At 37.8% G+C, this 18,286-nt stretch overlaps 1 non-coding gene across 1 annotated transcript; it reads left to right on the top strand.

The window, feature by feature from the left end:
- The first annotated feature begins 10,377 nt into the window (after nucleotides 1–10,377).
- Nucleotides 10,378–10,449, top strand: trnat-cgu (transfer RNA threonine (anticodon CGU)). Its single transcript has one exon. It is a non-coding gene; the product is annotated as a tRNA-Thr (tRNA).
- Nucleotides 10,450–18,286: the final 7,837 nt, after the last annotated feature.

Raw genomic sequence — 18,286 nt, 5'->3', positions numbered from 1 at the left:
TCCAGGCCACCCAAGGAGGATAGAGGTCCCTGTTAAATCTGGTTCCTCTCAAGGTTTCTTCCTGTAATTTTAAAGGGAGTTTCTCCTTGCCACTGTTGCCCTCGGCTTTGCTCAACAGGGGTTTTTGGTCTGTTGGTCCTGGATTCTGTAAAGTTGACTTAACTAATTTGAGGTTTAAGTTGGTTTGTACTTGGTAGTCATTGTTCATCTTTTATAAATATTGCTGTGCTTCAGGTTTTCAGCAGATCATTTTGGTTTTAATTCCAGCTCTGCCTCTTGTCTCCAGGAGCGCCATACAAAGACTGACCCCAGCTTCCAAAGAACATGTCAGGTAGATGAAAGCTTTGACAAAGCAAATGACCAAATGAGTCATCATGGAGTGTCCTTGAGGAAGAAGACATTGGTACAAAAGTTTCAGATAATATTCTATAAATATTGAAATATTGAAGCCAAGGAACCTTTGGAGATCTCTGACAGTTCTATGATGAGACCAGTCTTGCATCACCTGCACCTTTCTCTCCTTCATGCGTACAGTGTAGAGGATAGGTTGTACCCAAAGAAGGAGACAGCAGACATGTACAATTGGCAATTCTCTGCTTTGACATATAACTGGTAGGACTGTTTGCAGGAATACAACTGAATAACATCTAGGCCACAGAGGATTTGATTAACAAATGACTGGAATATGACTGGGGCATTGGCAGGATCAAAGGGCATGACCAGATATTTTAAGTGTTCAGTGGTTGTGGAGAGAGTGGTTTTCAACTAATTTCCTTCTTGGATGCGTATGAGGTAGTATGCATTACTCAGGCTGAGTTTGGTTAAAAAAAAACCTCAAAAGATACATGCAGCTGTTCCAGCTAACTGGCACTAAGGATAGGGGGTAGCTAAGCTTTTCATGATCTGATTCAGGCCTTGTAAGTCTATGCAAGAGCGGACACCTTGATTCTTCTTGTTAATGAAGAGGAATCCAGCAGATGTGAAAACGTAGAGCGAGACTTGGTGGAGGATCCCTCAACATGAGCTAAGGGTTCCATCATACTTCTCAGGCTTAAACAGAGTGGAGGATTGTGGAACAACAGAAAATTGACTTACCTCACCTGAGTTTACAAGAGGAATTGTTAGCTGGTGAGTGACATTATTAAGGATCTGAGGAGCAATTTTGACATTCTGTTGCTATAGTTATGTTTGTTGTTGATGATTGTTTAATATCAACCCAACCATTTCTATTTGTGACACATATATCTCAAAGTGTTGTGGCACAGCATTCTGAATCCAAGAACACAAGTTTAGGAACACTACTGCAAGGTATTAAACAATGGTGAACAGAACACACAGACATGAATACACAATACAAAAACCAAACATCACATAGTATAACAGAATCAGTCTTTGTCAGTCATGTGTCTTTAGTGCCTGTGGCATCACTGAGGCACCATTTTGGAGGTATTGTTTTAATTAGCGGTACATTGAAAGTAGCAGCAAACACACTTGCATTACTTTTATACTTTTTCATAGCAGTGAAAGCTGGAGAAGCAGAAGCGAAATGAGAGGATACCAAGACAAACTTAGTAAGAATAGCAGGAACTGTTATTTGTATATATTATCATCTATTAACATCATTTTTAAGCTAAGTTGCTTGTGAGTGGGTGAAACAACAATGATGTCGCTGCTTGTAGTGGTAAATGTTTGTATTGAAAATGCTTATTTTGCACAAAGAGGTGCTGTACTTTAACTCATAAGTGCAAATTAAATACAGATATTTAAATTGTACTGTACTTGATCACTGTTCACCACTGATTTGAGCACATTATTAAAAACAGTGGTTCTCACAGTGGTCAAGACAATGGTTCATTTGCATTGTTAAAGGGTTTTTTCGCATCATAATATAGTTCTTTAAATTGGTGGCAAATGTGCTGTAAATGAAAACAGTTCTATGTAGCACCAAAAAGGTTTCTGTTATTGTTAAGGTGTAACAACTGGTCTCCATACTCTATCTGGCAGTCAAAATGTTGATAACAAGGAAACATTCAAAAACATGTATCAAAAATGCCATTATACATATTTTACTGTTCATGCAAGACTGGGTCAAAAGCAGCTCTATGCATAACACAAGACAAACAAGATGAAGCATCAGTACACAGTGTTACTCTTAAACTGTAGGTGGACACAATAGTGTGAGAGCTATACACATCCTGCAATGTATGTTGCATTTTAATGCTGTAGCTGTTTAATATTTAAGAAGGATTGTACTATTTCATCAAGATAAAAGCGAACAAACATTGTGATTACCCCACAATCCACTTCGGTTTTACAACACCGGTCAAAGACTGATAGACTTACTAAGGATGAACTAACATGACCATGGTGAACAGCTAATGCTAAAAACAGTGCTAATGCTTGTGATAAGTGCTATGCTAATGCTAAAGCTAACACTAAACAAGTCTATACTGTAGACTAAACTAATCACTTAACTACTGACTAAACTACAAATAGAAGAAATAATTACCATGTAAGAAGGAATATTATCTAAATACGTTGGAAATAAGAAAAACAAGGAGCATGGAAACGGGCAGACCAGAAGGACATTAAAAAGATGCAATGCTGTTCAAGGAGTGAATAAACTGAATGAGTATAGAAAGCTGTCTTGATGTGTGAAAAGTATCAGGTGTCAATATTCATGTATCTTGAAGCACTGGGATCACACAGCCAAGGGTGGCACTGGAGTTGCAGAGAAATGGAGTTCTTAAAACATACCTGAATGCTCACCTAATTAAATGAGAGCTATAGAATAATCTCAATAATACCCTCATTATATAGCCATGGGCTTTTTTCCTGCTTAGCCTTAAGTATACAATATACATTATTTCTATTAAGGTAGCCTAGTGGTTAAGTTACTGGAGTAGTTATCAAAAGGTTGCTGGTTCAGGCCCCACCACTGCCAGGTTGTTGCTGTTGGGCCCTTGAGCAAGGCCCGTAAGTCACTTTGGATCAAAGTGTCTGCTAAATGCTGAAAACGTACATTTCATTATTAGTGCTATTCTGTGCCACAGTTCTAATGATGCCTTGAGCCTTTTTACTTGGGTTCTTTTTACCCTCTTTATTACTGAAGGCTGTGCTTGAGGCATGATCTTTGCAAGACACATGTAAAAGTAAGAGCAAATCACTATTTACTTTTGATTACTGCTACATGGAATAAACCCAGCATATTGTCTAAAAGCAAAACCTTGTAAAGCATCCTAGGTATTTTAGATTACTGGTGTGTTAGAAATGCATCCAGTTCTCGGTTAATTTTAAGGAAATTATTACAGCTTATTGTAAGCATTAATACTTTTTCCATATATGACCATAACAGTGCATGGATTCTTGCTCCCTGGTCACATATAAACATATACTGTATAACATATAAACTGCTTTTACTATTTTTACTAGGGCTGTCACACAATTAAAATTTTTATTCGAGATTAATCGCGAATAAAAAGACAAAATTAATCGTGATTGACTGCAAAAACAACTAAACAAAATTTAAACAGTTATGCACATTGTTATGGCAAGAAAATGTTTACCAATAAAACAATTATGATAAATTATGATAAATTATGAAATCTAAATTGTCTTGAGAAAGCCAGCCAATGCCTATATAGAGTTGTTAACAGCTACCCATCTTTCAGCCAGTTATTTAAAATGACAAGTCTGTTCACATTATCTGCCAAAGGTGAGAATCTTTTCCTGTTCGTGACCCTGCCACTGAAAACAGGAGCTCAGGGTACTACAGTGAACCATTTCTAGATGCAACACGTATAACGTCATGTAGACCCACATGGTTAACTATGTTAAAGCGTCTACAGTCCTTTGCAATCCATTTAACACCAGTGTTTGTAATGTTCCCACGACATGTATAGTTCATCAGCTTTCCATCCAAATTCCTCTGATATAAAGTTGTCTGAGCTCATTTTGCCTGTAACGTGTATCCGTGCGTGCAGATGCCTGATGAGACAAAGGCGTGCTTTAACCAAAGATGATATTGAAGCATCAATTAATAACTGTAATTTTGTCTAGTAATGATTTCTCACGCTTTTTGAAAACAAAAAATATTATTCTAAACACCCTACACTTCGCAATATGTAGCAGCGGCAGCTTGAGTAATTTGAAACTCTCAACCACAAACAGGAAAAGACCCATGTTATCATTATAGGTATAAACACAATGTTGCTAGGTCATTCTATAATTTGGGGTACATTTCACATCACCAAAAAGTACAAAAACAATGTTCTTTCTCAACAGAACAATCAGTGGTTCAAGTTAATATATTCCTTTAGTGTAACATATCTACTAGTTGCAAAGCTTAAACATGATTTTTTTTTTTTTTTTTTTTTTTTAAAGGGACAGTAGATGTAGACTACTAGGTAACTTAGTTGACAGGTAACATACTTGACAATTTCCCTATTTTGACCCATAACTTCAGTGGTAGACCTTGCCTGGCTGACCACATGTCATTTCTTGAACAGAATAATGTCTAATTTGAACATACATTTGAATTAAAATTATAAAAAAAATTGTAACCATAACAATGTATGTAACATAGTTGACGGTCAATTAATATACTCATTGACAATGTTCTATTATAGATAAAATATTTTTAAAAATAAGAGGACATTCACCACAGTTTGTTCAATATGCCCTCTACAGAGAAAAATGATATCATGTAATGCTGGTCACATAGTTTTAGAACAAACCATTTTTGAGTTGCTGAGTGGAGTTCTGTTAGTAACATAGTTGACAGAACTTTTGCGGACAATAATAAATAAATATATTTAAATTATTTAAAAGAGAAACTCAATTTAAAAAATATTATTTTTCTTTAGTATTTAAACTATTGAAAAAAAAAAAAAAAATAGATGTTGTTGCCCTTAATAATTTTATTCATTATTTTGAAACCAAGGCACCCTCAACTTAAAAAACGGACACAGCAAAAACTGTTCATTTAGGAACATCATGACAAATTTCAAGCTAAATGAAGCATAGGATGCACATAATGTTTTTGTGATATTACAACATGTTTTCCATTAATAGGTAAAATATGACATTTTTAAAGAAAATAGTTAGAATAAATATAATTATTATCATTGGACATGGAATGTACCCCAAATTATAGAATGACTGTGCTGTGTTAAAGCAGTGCAAATTACTGCAGTGACGTATGTTTAAAGTGGCACAAACATAGCCTGATAAAAATTGTTTGATTAAAAAATGTATTGTCAATTAATTTTTTTAATCGCAATTACAATTTTAGCGCATTAATAACACAATTAACAACTGCCTTAATGTTTACCTAAAAAGTAGTATAGCAACACAATTTCTTTACAAAGCACTAAATTATCCTTGGATTTCAATTAGGGTAAAGCAGTAAAGATGGGTTACTACACTACTCGTAGAATATGCAACAACATATAATAGAATATGCAACAACTTACACTTTCCTTTCTGTTCTTCGTAAAAGGGAACAAAAAGAATAGTACTGTATGTTAAATAGTAGAAATAGTACTAAGTATTACATGAATAAATCAGACTCATTAAGTAGCATGCCAAGAGGGGAAATGGTTATAAGGTTGTAGTGGAGTATTGATTTAACAACTGGGGAGTGAGGATATTCACTGCTCCAGATCAATTTTGCATTACATTACAAATGCAGCAGCTTAAAGCATAGTTCATCCTCAGTGATGGCTGGATAAAGTGGGTGAACAAGCTTTGCTCTATTGGCTTTGACAACCAAGAATTCTCAACTGTCAGAAAAATATCTTAATCTTTTTATTATGCTTTTTCATTTTAAAGTGTATTTTATCTAATGAGTTGTAGACTACATATTTACCATGAGTTTAGCTATTTTTTTTACAGATTATTGCAACTATTCAGGCATTACTTGAAAAAAGTTGGGACAGTGTGGAATATGCAAATAACAAAAAAAAACACAGTAATTCTTACATTTGATTTTACTTTTATTTCATTGCAGACAGTATGAACCGAAGATATTTCATGTTTTGTCTGGTCAACTTCATTTTATTTGTTAATCTATTGGTTAATCTATTGCTGCATTTCAGTGCTGCAACACATTCCAAAAAAAATTGGAAAAGTTGGGATGGTTAAGCATTTACCACTTTGTAATGTTGCCATTTCATCTCACAACACTTAAAAAAGTCATTTTGGCACCAAGAACAATGATTTAGTTGTTATTTTGTCCCATTTTTCTTGCAATCACAACAGTACGGGGTGGACATTGTCACATTTTTCGGTTGAAAATCTTTTACACTACTAGGGTAAACAGGCAGGCAAACCCTGTAACTGTACCCTCTTTTTCCATAGCCTTGCTTTTGTATTGTGTGCAGCATGTGGTTTTGCATTGTCTTGTTAAAAAAATGCATACTTTTTATTAGCATTTCCATACCGTCCCAACTTTTTATGATTTGGGGTTGTACTGTATGTGAACTAAACTGTCTCTTGCAAATATTAATCTCCATAAGGAACAAAATACAGATATGTTTTTACTAACAAATATCTATCAGAAATGTCACAAAATATTCAAAGATCAAGCATCTTCACGATTAAGAAGCATAAGGAAACAATAAAGAAGTAAAGGTAAAAAGCAGGTTTTATTGTATTTAACTGTTTTTCAATTGTATTTCAGTGTTTTTTTATATATTATATTTGTGTTATTTTCAGTGTAAAAGTGTCAAAAACAACCCCATTATTTTACATTAGCCTAAAATATACTGTATGCAGTTCCACGGGACCATGGAACACATTAACAGGTTTCCCATACATCACATACATCCGATATGATAGTTTGCTAATTTATTATTTTCTATAAATAGTAAATATTTTACATTTAGTGTAATTTAAATTATAATTAATAATTTAATTATTTTTTATAAAGCTAAAAACTTATAATTTACAATTAGATAAGATGCACATTTTCTGTTGATTGAAACTTACAGAGTGAAAAAAGCATGTTGCCTCCAAAGTGGGTAAAATTACAAATATATCATATTAATATTATTATAATTATTAATGTCTATATTGTTTAACTTGCAGTTATATGTAGTATTGTGGGCTGAGAACTAGTCTTGCTACTGTATGTGTTTAGATAATTATATTGTAATTCAACAGTTCTCCTGAAGGCAGACCTTATCGTAGCTCATGCATTGCATCATGAACAATTTTATTTTTAGTTTTTCTGTCCTGTCTGTATTCACCACTATAATGCATTAATGCACTATTTAAGTGTGTATGCCTACCTAAACAATGCTGTGAGGTTTGCATTACACACCTGCTAAAAAGCCTTTACTGATGATAGACCATTCTCCAAAAACAGAATTCACTTACAGTTCATTTTTACTATTCAGATTCAGCACTGGGGTTAGGTTTTGCTACTAAGCTGAACTTATCCTGGACTTCTCTGCCCATCTTTATTCAGTTATTCTTTAACACCCCCTTCTTCCAAAAGCGGTCTCCCACTCTCCCAGAGGTGCTTGTTTATTCCTCCCTTCAGGCTGTAAGGGTGAAGTCTGGACCTGCCATGAAAGAGCACACTCACAACAAGGAGAGATTAAAGGACACTGAGATATAAGCAATGCATCTGACTATACCATCTGTGCTAGCTTTGAGTCCAAAAAAGATTAGAACAGATATCACCCAGACCAGAAATACTGTATATGTTTATAAATGCTTTGGGTGCAGATAAGTAAATATAAACTAAATATAATTTCTAGGAATTTCTATACAGCTAGATTGGTTAATTTTGTTATTTTTATGGGGTAAATCCATTTATGGGGTGAATCCAGTCCTTGGTTTATTTTGATTCTAACCCCACCAACATGTTTCAGCTGACTAACTGTATTTTGTAAATATAGACAAATTATGCCACTCTACCATAAAGCCACTTTACCAAAATTAGATCCACAACACAATAAAGTGCAAAAAAAACCCAAAAAAAAAAACGGGTAAATAATAATTTCAGAACAAACTTTAAATCTGCCATGCAGCCTCTGTTGGGCCCTTGAACAAGGCCCTTAACCCTCTCTGCTCCAGGGGCGCCGTACAATGGCTGACCCTGCGCTCTGACCCCAGCCTCCAAAACAACCTGGGATATGCTAGGAAAGAATTTTGTTGTACTGTACATCTGTATATGTGACAAATAATGGCCTTCTATTTGTTCTGTTCTATTTAAGGAAATTATATGTATAATAAATATACACAAATATCTTGGGTTCATACTGCCTGCAATGATATAAAAGTCAAAGTAAATATAAGAAACACAGGGTTTTTTTTAAAGGGGGGCTGTATTTTATCTTGGACAGATGTTACCTTTTATCTAATTCTTTTGTTGTAAAAAATTCTTATTTTTTGTGTGAAATCAGCCAGTTGCAGTTGCAGTTTGCAAGATGATAGAAATATACAGTAGTACAAAAGATACGTCATTGTTTTTTTTAATATAATAATTGATCAGATATGGTCAATAATCCATTCCTAAACATCATAGTAGGAAATACCAGTTGTTTACTGGTAATGTTTCTTTCATTTTCACTCTGGTGCATTCAGAGAAGAGAAAAAGAAAGAAAGTATGAGGATGCTGACAGGGCAGTGAAAGCAGGTCACATGGAGGGTAGCGAGACAGGAGATGAGAGACCTAGGGAGGAGATGAGAAGACAGCAGAGGAGAGAGAAGATGACTGGAGAGCAGAGGAGAGGAAAAGAAGTAACTGGAAGGGAGATTAGAATAAAGGACCAGAGGGGAGGAGGAGGAGAGTTGGATAGGAGAAGACAGGTTGATAAGAGAGCAGATCACAACAGATGCTCCGCTACACACCCAGGTGTACTTGTACAGTAATAAAAACAATTTACTAAAACGTTATAGATTTGTGTTTATATGATTATGTTTATGGTTGTAATTTGTTAGTCCCTCATATCTGTCATTCCAGTACACAGTAATCCATTGTTGTAAATTCAAAAAAAATAAAAATAAATGAAAGGTAGGTTCATCTTGTGTGTTAGTGAATTTTCAAATATTTTAGAATGGCATTCATTCATTCATTTATTCATTCACCTATCCCCAATGTTGAATGCATGGATACAACCTTACCCCAGGCTATTTTGTTTAGACGTATTATCAGTAAAAACATAGTAGGTATGCATAAAGTGACAACACACTCACTTACTTTCTTAACCACTTATCCAATTAGGGTCAACATAGTGCTGGAGCCTATCCCAGCTTTTCATTGGGCGCAAGGCACACAGTAACACCCTGGACGGGGCGCCAGTCCATCGCAGGGCAGACACACATGCACACACCCATTCACCTATAGGGCAATTCAGTGTCTCCAATTAACCTGACTGCATGTTTTTGGACTGTCGGAGGAAACCGGAGTTTCCGGAGGAAACCCATGCAGACACGGGGAGAACATTCAAGCTCCGCGCAGAAAGGACCCGGACCGGCCCGCCTGGGGATCAAACCCAGTATCTTGTGAGGCAACATGCAACATGCATGCAACAGGCAACTTGCTACCCACCGAGCCACCGTGCAGCCCAGTGACAACACAGATGTTTTTTTTAAAACCACATGAGAATAATAGAACCAAGACAACATCCTACTTAAAAAAAAAAATAATAATAATAATAAAAAAATAAATAAATAAAAAATAAAATAAAATATATATATATATATATATATATATATATATACGTATATATATATATATATATTCATCTGGACAGCACCTGAAACGTTTATGCAAAGCATATGTGAAGCAAGGTCAGGGTAACAAATATAATTGCAAAAAGCGTCTTGTATTATTTCTTTCTTGTTTAAACACAGTCAGCAAATCAATATTATGAAACTTAATTATAGTTTAAGGTAAATGCTTTGAATAAAACTCTTTAAGAGATGGAAGGCTAAAGCAGGCAAGCTGATAACTCGAAAACACGTACTGTATTGCTACATTAACAGCATGAATACACAGCCTCCCCTTGTGGATGTTACAAAATGCACACTGTCTAATCTTTACACCCTGTCATGGTACAAGAGTCGTGCGAGACAACTGACATTAAAATAACTTTACATTAAATTACTATTAAGTCAGTATGTAACCTGTAGTCAGTCCGTTTATGAAGCATTCTTTTAGGATTCAGCTTACCAGCTGCATATTCTAGCAGTGCGTGTTTATGTATTGCGGTTCAACATGTTAATGGTTAATAAATATTAAAAAAAAAAAAACCACATGATTAGTATTTGCTTGGTTAATCGAAACAGTTAATGCGTTCCAAACACGTGTTTATGTAACTGGCAAAAAATCATTTAAGGATTTGAACTCACAAGAACGGCGCAGGCGCGGTGGCCAAGTGGTAAGGCGTCGGTCTCGTAAACCGAAGATCGCGGGTTCGAACCCCGTCCGTGCCTTTTCTTCATTCATTGATCGGTAATTCTGTTCTACTATCACATACTTATGAAAAATGCATTACAAGTAGGATGAAGTGAGAATTAATTATATTTGTTATAGAGACGAACTACTTTTCGGTAGATGTATGAATGGAGTTAAGGGAAGAATGAATGAGCCATTAAGTAACCTGAAGACCCAGAATGTTCTGGAGAAACACTATCCACACGGTCGCTGGAAGTCAGAATCAACTTGACGTCACTTATATTTATATTATTATTAATAATAGTTTTGAGATTTTAATTATTTATTTATTTATAGTTTTCCGTCACAAAATAATTTAAACACACTTCGTTGTCAAAATCATTATTTTGGGTTCTTTAAGTTTTTTGTTTGGCCAAATCAATAAAAATTTTAAAAATAAAGAAAGAAAAAACAAAAAAGAAATAATAAAATTCCAATAACCTTATGCGTTATTTTTATGTAAACCTAAGGAAGAAAGTAATATAACTCATTATTAAAAAATTAGAAAAAGCTTAAATTCTACTGACAACATGTTGTTTACTGGTGGCATGATATCTTGTGTCATATATTCTCCCATTATCTCTACACAGCCACGCGAGTTCATTACATACTCAATATTATCAGAAATATGCCTTCTCGTAAGGTTTTTATAAACATGCTGTAATACCGACGACAAAACACCAGGAGGCAGCAAACAAGCTTAAAGAAATAATGTTGAAGAAAGCGGTACTGTATTTATTTATTCATTTATTTATTTATGTTTTAACTGTAGATTGTTAACTGTAAGAAACAATCTTTAAACGCCTGTTTACAAGATGTCACAAACAAGGAAAAATATCTATTACAAATTAAAAATGCCGTGTATTGTTTTATTTATATTTTTTGCATTTCCCCCCATGTTCTCGCGATACCAAATGTCACAAACACTCCACCAAAACTGCCCAAACTAGCACTGATAAATATAGTTATTTACTTTTGTGTCAGTCCTTGATCAAAGCAAGGAGTAAACACAATATACAATGTACACCAATCAACCATAACATTAAAACCACCAACTTGTTTCTACACTCACTGTCCATTTTATCAGCTCCACTTACCATATAGAAGCATTTTGTAGTTCTACAATTACTGATTGTAGTCCATCGGTTTCTCTGCATGCTTTGTTAGCCCCCTTTCATGCTGTTCTTCAACGGTCAGGACTTTCCCAGGATCACCACAGAGCAGGTATTATTTAGGTGGTGGATCATTCACAGCACTGCAGTGACAATGACATGGTGGTGGTGTGTTAGTGTGTGTTGTGCTGGTATGAGTGGATAAGACACAGCAGCTTTCACAAATATTCACAAATATTAATGTGAAAACATATTCTCTCACTAGCTTTGCATAATGTTAACATCAGTTGTTCAGAAATGTTGTTCCTTAACCAGGTCTTAAAATGCATAAAAATATCTAGAGAGTATTAGTTCAGCTGTTATGTAGGTAAATAATAATAATAATTGGCAGCACAGTGAAACAGTGGGAAGCGCTGTCACCTCACAGTGAGAAAGGGTTTGTGTGTATGTGTGTGTCTGTGAGTTAACAACGTTCAGCAATGCTGTCAAACCATCTTCACCATTGCAACATTTAGTGTCTTTAGATGACAAAACATAGTTGCGAGCAAATTTATACAATGCAACTAGAGACTAGAGCTATTTTCTTTCTTTTGTCTTTTATCAATGAGCACTTTTTGATCACAGAATACTGCTGGCTTTATATTTGTGATTGGAGTATTATTCTTCTCCCTTCATTGACAGTGAACTGTTTCACCCACTGCTGCATCCAATACACTGATACCAGTATAGTGTAACACTGAAAGCCTCTGTGTGCTCTGGTGCTCCTGATGTGCCACGCCCCCCTCTCCATGAGCACACTCTGTCTCCTACCACGACCTAGCTCAGGACTGGTTCATTCAAACTGATTGGCTCCAGCTGCCCCCTATATAAGAGGTGCGCTGGAGCAAAGACCTTGGGAACTATTGTGGCTTGGTTGGACTGCTTTACAGGACTCAGTTCCAATCTGTAAGGTCTGTTATTGCGCATGTTAAGTCATGTTTGTGGCTCTTGCTCATTCTAAGTCATGTTTGTAGCCCTTGCTCATGCTAAGTCATGTTTATAGCCCTTGCTCATGCAAAGTCATGTTGTAACTCTTGCTCATGCTGTCATGTTGTAGCTCTTGCTCATGCTAAGTCATGTTTGTAGCCCTTGATCAAGTCTTGTTTCTAGTTTAGTTAGCTGTGTTTCTCCTTGTTTGCCTTGTTAGTCCATGTGTGTTTAGTTTTGTTTGGTTTTGTATGTTATGGTTTTGTCTTTTGTTATCAATAAATATTCTTTGTTAGCTTATACATCTCTGCGTGTGTGTCCACCCTTATTGTCTTGTCCTAGCCCCCCCGTTACATAATAGTTCCCCTACTTTGGACACAGCAAGATGTTTTTTGTTCAAGAGTTCCCTGACTATGACTCCATGGGTTTCCCTCAGACCTGCACGCTTAGTAGGCCAGCTCCTTATGATGGAAGCAACCTCTGTGTTGAAGGCTTCCTTCATCAGTGCAAGCTCTACTTGCTGTACCTCAGCGACCAGAGGGGTGAAGCTCGTGAATGGGCTAGGAAGCTATGGTCTGAAGGGGGAGCTGAGCTGAACTGGGTGCAAGTGTTTTAGGGCCTCATGCGAGTTGAATTTTCACCAAGCAACCCCTACCGGTTTGGTGTGGGGAGGTTTTCCCAACCTCCTGTACCCATTGGTGACGCTCCCAGCAGCAAAGCGCCCACTGCAGCTTATACCCGGCATCCAGTGCCCACTGGGGATGTTAAAATTCCCCCAGTGCCCACTGCTGATGTGGTCCGGGTGCCAGTGCCCACTATCTATGCTCGTGACCGTCCCATGTCCATGTTAGGAGCCAGTCAGGTTAATTTGTCTAGTCATGTTCCTTGTAAAGACCCCAATGGCTCTAGGGGTCCTTCTGTTTTTTCGTCGGCTCCAGTTCCAGGTACTCAAGTTCGGGTGAGTCCTCTGCTGGTTCCGTCTGTTTCCTTGACTCATAATCAGTTTAAGTCTTTGTCTAGGAAAGTTTATGACTGTATCCTGCCAGTTCGGTCATGTTCGCCAGTGTCTAGTTCAGTCCAGTCCATGTCATGTTCGCTAAGTCAGACTCGTCCAGCCACTGCGTTTAGTCCAGTTAATTCTGTTAGTCCGTCGATCTTGTCTGTTTCAAGTCCGTCTGTCCAGTCTTGTCCAAGTCCGTCTGTCCTGTGTCTAAGTCAGGTTCAGTAAGTTCAAGTTTGTCTGGTCAGGCTTGTTCATTCAGTCAGCCTGTCATGTCTTGTCCGTCTGTCCAAGTTCATCATGTTTCTAAGTCAGGTTCCATCAGTTCTAGTTTGTCTAGTTATGTTCCATGTTCATCTGTCTCTGTCAGTTCCAAGTGTCAGTCAGCAGACCAGGATTTTAAAGAGAAATTGTTTGTAGTCTCGGGTCCTCCAGCCAACCAGTCAGAGTCTACCAAGTCTGAGTTATCTCTAAGTTGGGTTTTTTACCCAAGAAACCTGTTACTGACTCAAGCTGATTCACGAAACCTCTCCAGGTTCCAAGCAGCTGATTCAAGAAACCTCTCCAGGTTCCAAGCGGCTGACTAAAGACGAATCTTCAGGTTTCAAGCAACTGATTCAAGACGAATCTTCAGGTTTCCAGCAGCTGATTCATGACGTCCCTCCAGGGTTCAAGCAGCTGATTCCGGATGCCTCTACAGTGTTCTCACAGCTGATTCCAGGGTCACAAGGGTCCTTGCAGCTGACTCCGGACGCCTCTTCACAAGGGTTTTCGCAGCTGACTCCGGACGCCTCTTCACAAGGGTCCTCACAGCTGACTCCGGACGCCTCTTCACAAGGGTCCTCGCAGCTGACTCCGGACGCCTCTTCGCCAGGCTCCACGCAGCTGACTCCCAAAGCCACTTTGCCAGGCTCCATGCAGCTGTTCCTGTCTTCTGTTTCCTCGTTGGCGCTCCCTGACGGCGCTTCTGTTTCCTCGTTGGCGCTCCCTGACGGCGCTTCTGTTTCCAAGTTGACACCCATTGACGGTGCTTCTGTTCCCGAGTTGGCGCCCCCCGATGGCGCTTCTTTTCTGAAGTCGGCGCCCCCGATGGCGCTTCTGCTCTCAGGCCGGCACCTCCAGAGGGTGCTTCGGAACTCTCGTTGGCGCCCCAGATGGCGCTTCTGCTCTCAAGTCGGTGCCCCCGATGGCGCTTCTGCTCTCAAGTCAGCACTTTCAGAGGGTGCTTCTGAACTCACGTTGGTGCCCTCCGACGGCACTTCTGAACTCTCGTCGGCACCCTTAGATGGTGCTCCTGGCTCCTCATCAGCGCCCCACGACGGCGCTTCTTTTTCGTCGTTGGTGCCCCCTGATGGCACTTCTGTTCCCGAGTTGGCGCCCCCCGAGGGCGCTTCTGTTTCAGAGTTGGCACCCCCCGATGGCACTCCTGTCAAGTCAGCACCCCCAGAGGGTGCTTCTGAACTCTCGTTGGCTGGTTTTCCATCAGCAGCCTGTGTTCCGATGCTTTTGTCATGCCTGCCCCAAGATATACTAAATGTCTTCAAATTTGCCCCGCAGGGTCCAGGACCTCCTTGTGTTTTTTTTGCTTTCTAGGCACTCCAGGAGGAGTGCCCTTAGGGGGGGGTTATGTAACACTGAAAGCCTCTGTGTGCTCTGGTGCTCCTGATGTGCCATGCCCCGCTCTCCATGAGCACACTCTGTCTCCTACCACGCCCTAGCTCAGGACTGGTTCATTCAAACTGATTGGCTCCAGCTGCCCCCTATATAAGAGGTGCGCTGGAGCAAAGACCTTGGGAACTATTGTGGCTTGGTTGGACTGCTTTACAGGACTCAGTTCCAATCTGTAAGGTCTGTTATTGCGCATGTTAAATCATGTTTGTGGCTCTTGCTCATGCTAAGTCATGTTTATAGCCCTTGCTCATGCAAAGTCATGTTTATAGCTCTTGCTCATGCTAAGTCATGTTGTAGCTCTTGCTCATGCTAAGTCATGTTGTAGATCTTGCTCATGCTAAGTCATGTTTGTAGCCCTTGATCATGCTAAGTCTTGTTTCTAGTTTAGTTAGCTGTGTTTCTCCTTGTTTGCCTTGTTAGTCCATGTGTGTTTAGTTTTGTTTGGTTTTGTATGTTATGGTTTTGTCTTTTGTTATCAATAAATATCCTTTGTTAGCTTATACATCTCTGCGTGTGTGTCCACCCTTATTGTCTTGTCCTAGCCCCCCCGTTACATATAGCACATACTAGCATGTTATTGCCATGCTGTTTACATTGTGGGTTATAGTGGGTTATAAATGGCCACTATATTATAATATTATGACTCCAGAAAAAAATTTAGCTAAATTATATGCCAATGGTTCCTGACCAGGACAGGAAAATCAGTAGGTTAATGGCATATGATGGATTTCCTGTGATTTCTAACTACCTATAGCCTATGTTGAGTCTTTGAGAATGGACACATATTTAATTTGCCCACCACAAAAGATTTTGGCTATAAAAGATTTCGATTTAGTTGGTGATGCAAAACCCACTGAAGTAGATTAAGGGGACGAAGCTTCCACTACCAGTTCACTAGAAGTAAACCCAATCAACAAAAGTCAGAAAATACCAATATAATATGAGCAGGAGCACAAATACTTTTGTCATCCTTGCTGAAAGCATAAGAATAGTATCATAACCTGCGTTAAAGAGGGTCCCAGACCCTTTTTTTTTCAACACAGCTGTTCTACGCTATGCACCTTTACAGAGAAACAGTCATTTAGGACAGTTTATTTAGGACAAAGAACTTCAAAAACATTCAAATTGTAAAAACATGAAAGAAAATCGGTAAAGATCATTTGACCAATTATATTAGTGTCTGTGTCATTCAGACAAAGAACTCTGACTGACTTTTCACTGATAGGTAATGCAACCTCTATTTTATGCTGCCACATTCATTCTTGGGAGTTAAGTTCCTCGACACAGCCAGCTAAATACAGACACACTGTCATCACTGATCTGGTTTCTTCTGGGTTTTTCTCATTAATAATATAATGTTAAAAAAGCTTTTTACCAGTGGTGTATAAAGTATAAAAGTAAAAGTATCTGACCAGAAATTTACTTTGATACAGTGGTGTATAAAGTATAAAAGTAGAAGCATCTAACCAGAAATTTACTTTGATACAGTGGTGTATAAAGTATAAAAGTAGAAGCATCTAACCAGAAATTTACTTTGATACAGTGGTGTATAAAGTATAAAAGTAAAAGTATCTAACCAGAAATTTACTTTGATACAGTGGTGTATAAAGTGTAAAAGTATCTAACCAGAAATGTACTTTGATACAGTGGTGTGTAAAGTATAAAAGTAGAAGTATCTTACCAGAAATTTACTTTGATACAGTGGTGTATAAAGTATAAAAGTAGAAGTATCTAACCAGAAATTTACTTTGATACAGTGGTGTATAAAGTATAAAAGTAAAAGTATCTAACCAGAAATTTACTTTGATACAGTGGTGTGTAAAGTATAAAAGTAGAAGTATCTAACCAGAAATTTACTTTGATACAGTGGTGTATAAAGTATAAAAGTAAAAGTATCTAACCAGAAATTTACTTTGATACAGTGGTGTATAAAGTGTAAAAGTATCTAACCAGAAATTTACTTTGATACAGTGGTGTGTAAAGTATAAAAGTAGAAGTATCTAACCAGAAATTTACTTTGATACAGTGGTGTATAAAGTATAAAAGTAGAAGTATCTAACCAGAAATTTACTTTGATACAGTGGTGTATAAAGTATAAAAGTAAAAGTATCTAACCAGAAATTTACTTTGATACAGTGGTGTATAAAGTATAAAAGTAGAAGTATCTAACCAGAAATTTACTTTGATACAGTGGTGTGTAAAGTATAAAAGTAGAAGTATCTAACCAGAAATGTACTTTGATACAGTGGTGTGTAAAGTATAAGCCTCATATAAGTATGAGCCTACAATATATGCAGTTAAACGGGACCATGGAACACATTAACAGGTTTTCCATACATTCTTATGGGAAAAAATACCTTAAAACTCAACGTCTTTTAAACTCCACAAAAACTCAACACCACTCCCAGAACCAGCTGGCGTTGAGTTTTAAGGTACCACTGTACTTCTACTTTTATTTCTATCAAAGTAAATTTCTGGTCAGATATGTGTACTTTATACATTATACACCACTGCTTTTTACACGGTTTGTGCTATTTCTACAGGCAGACGTGACCGTTTCTCTGTGTTCTCTAAGGAAAACATCCGTCTGTGGGTAATAGCAAAGACATGGCAAAAGGGGGCAGCAGGAAATTAAGTTACAATGTTACAAGAGTTAAGTGTTAAATATACTGTACGAATGCCAGGTTTAACAGTAGACTGTTTCCAAAGACAATGTGTAAAAGCGTATCTGTTTACATGGCGTAATTGCTGCATTCACAAACCGAGAGAGAGAAAGCGACCAAACTCTGCTATTACAATTCCTCCCAGCTTCTAATCTATATCTGGACAAGATTTCTAGGAAAACATATGTGAGAAAGGCTTCTTCTACATGTTTTGAGTGCGTATGTGCTTTTAAAGCAGCAGAAGAGGCGTGTACCTGAAAATATGCCCTGATCATGAACGCTGCCTCACATATCCACTCCCCCTCGCTAATCACTCGCTAATGACACTCGAGCCCGAACTGTAATGTTCAGCTGTGGGTCTGAAAGTGGACAGATCCGTTTCCACAGCCTTGTTCCCACTTCGTCCAGTAAGCACCAAGATACC

This window comes from Trichomycterus rosablanca, chromosome 2, assembly GCF_030014385.1.
Source record: "Trichomycterus rosablanca isolate fTriRos1 chromosome 2, fTriRos1.hap1, whole genome shotgun sequence".
Lineage (NCBI taxonomy): Eukaryota > Metazoa > Chordata > Actinopteri > Siluriformes > Trichomycteridae > Trichomycterus > Trichomycterus rosablanca.
The sequence above is the reverse complement of the archived record's forward strand: the minus strand, read 5'-3'. Positions and strand labels throughout refer to the sequence as shown.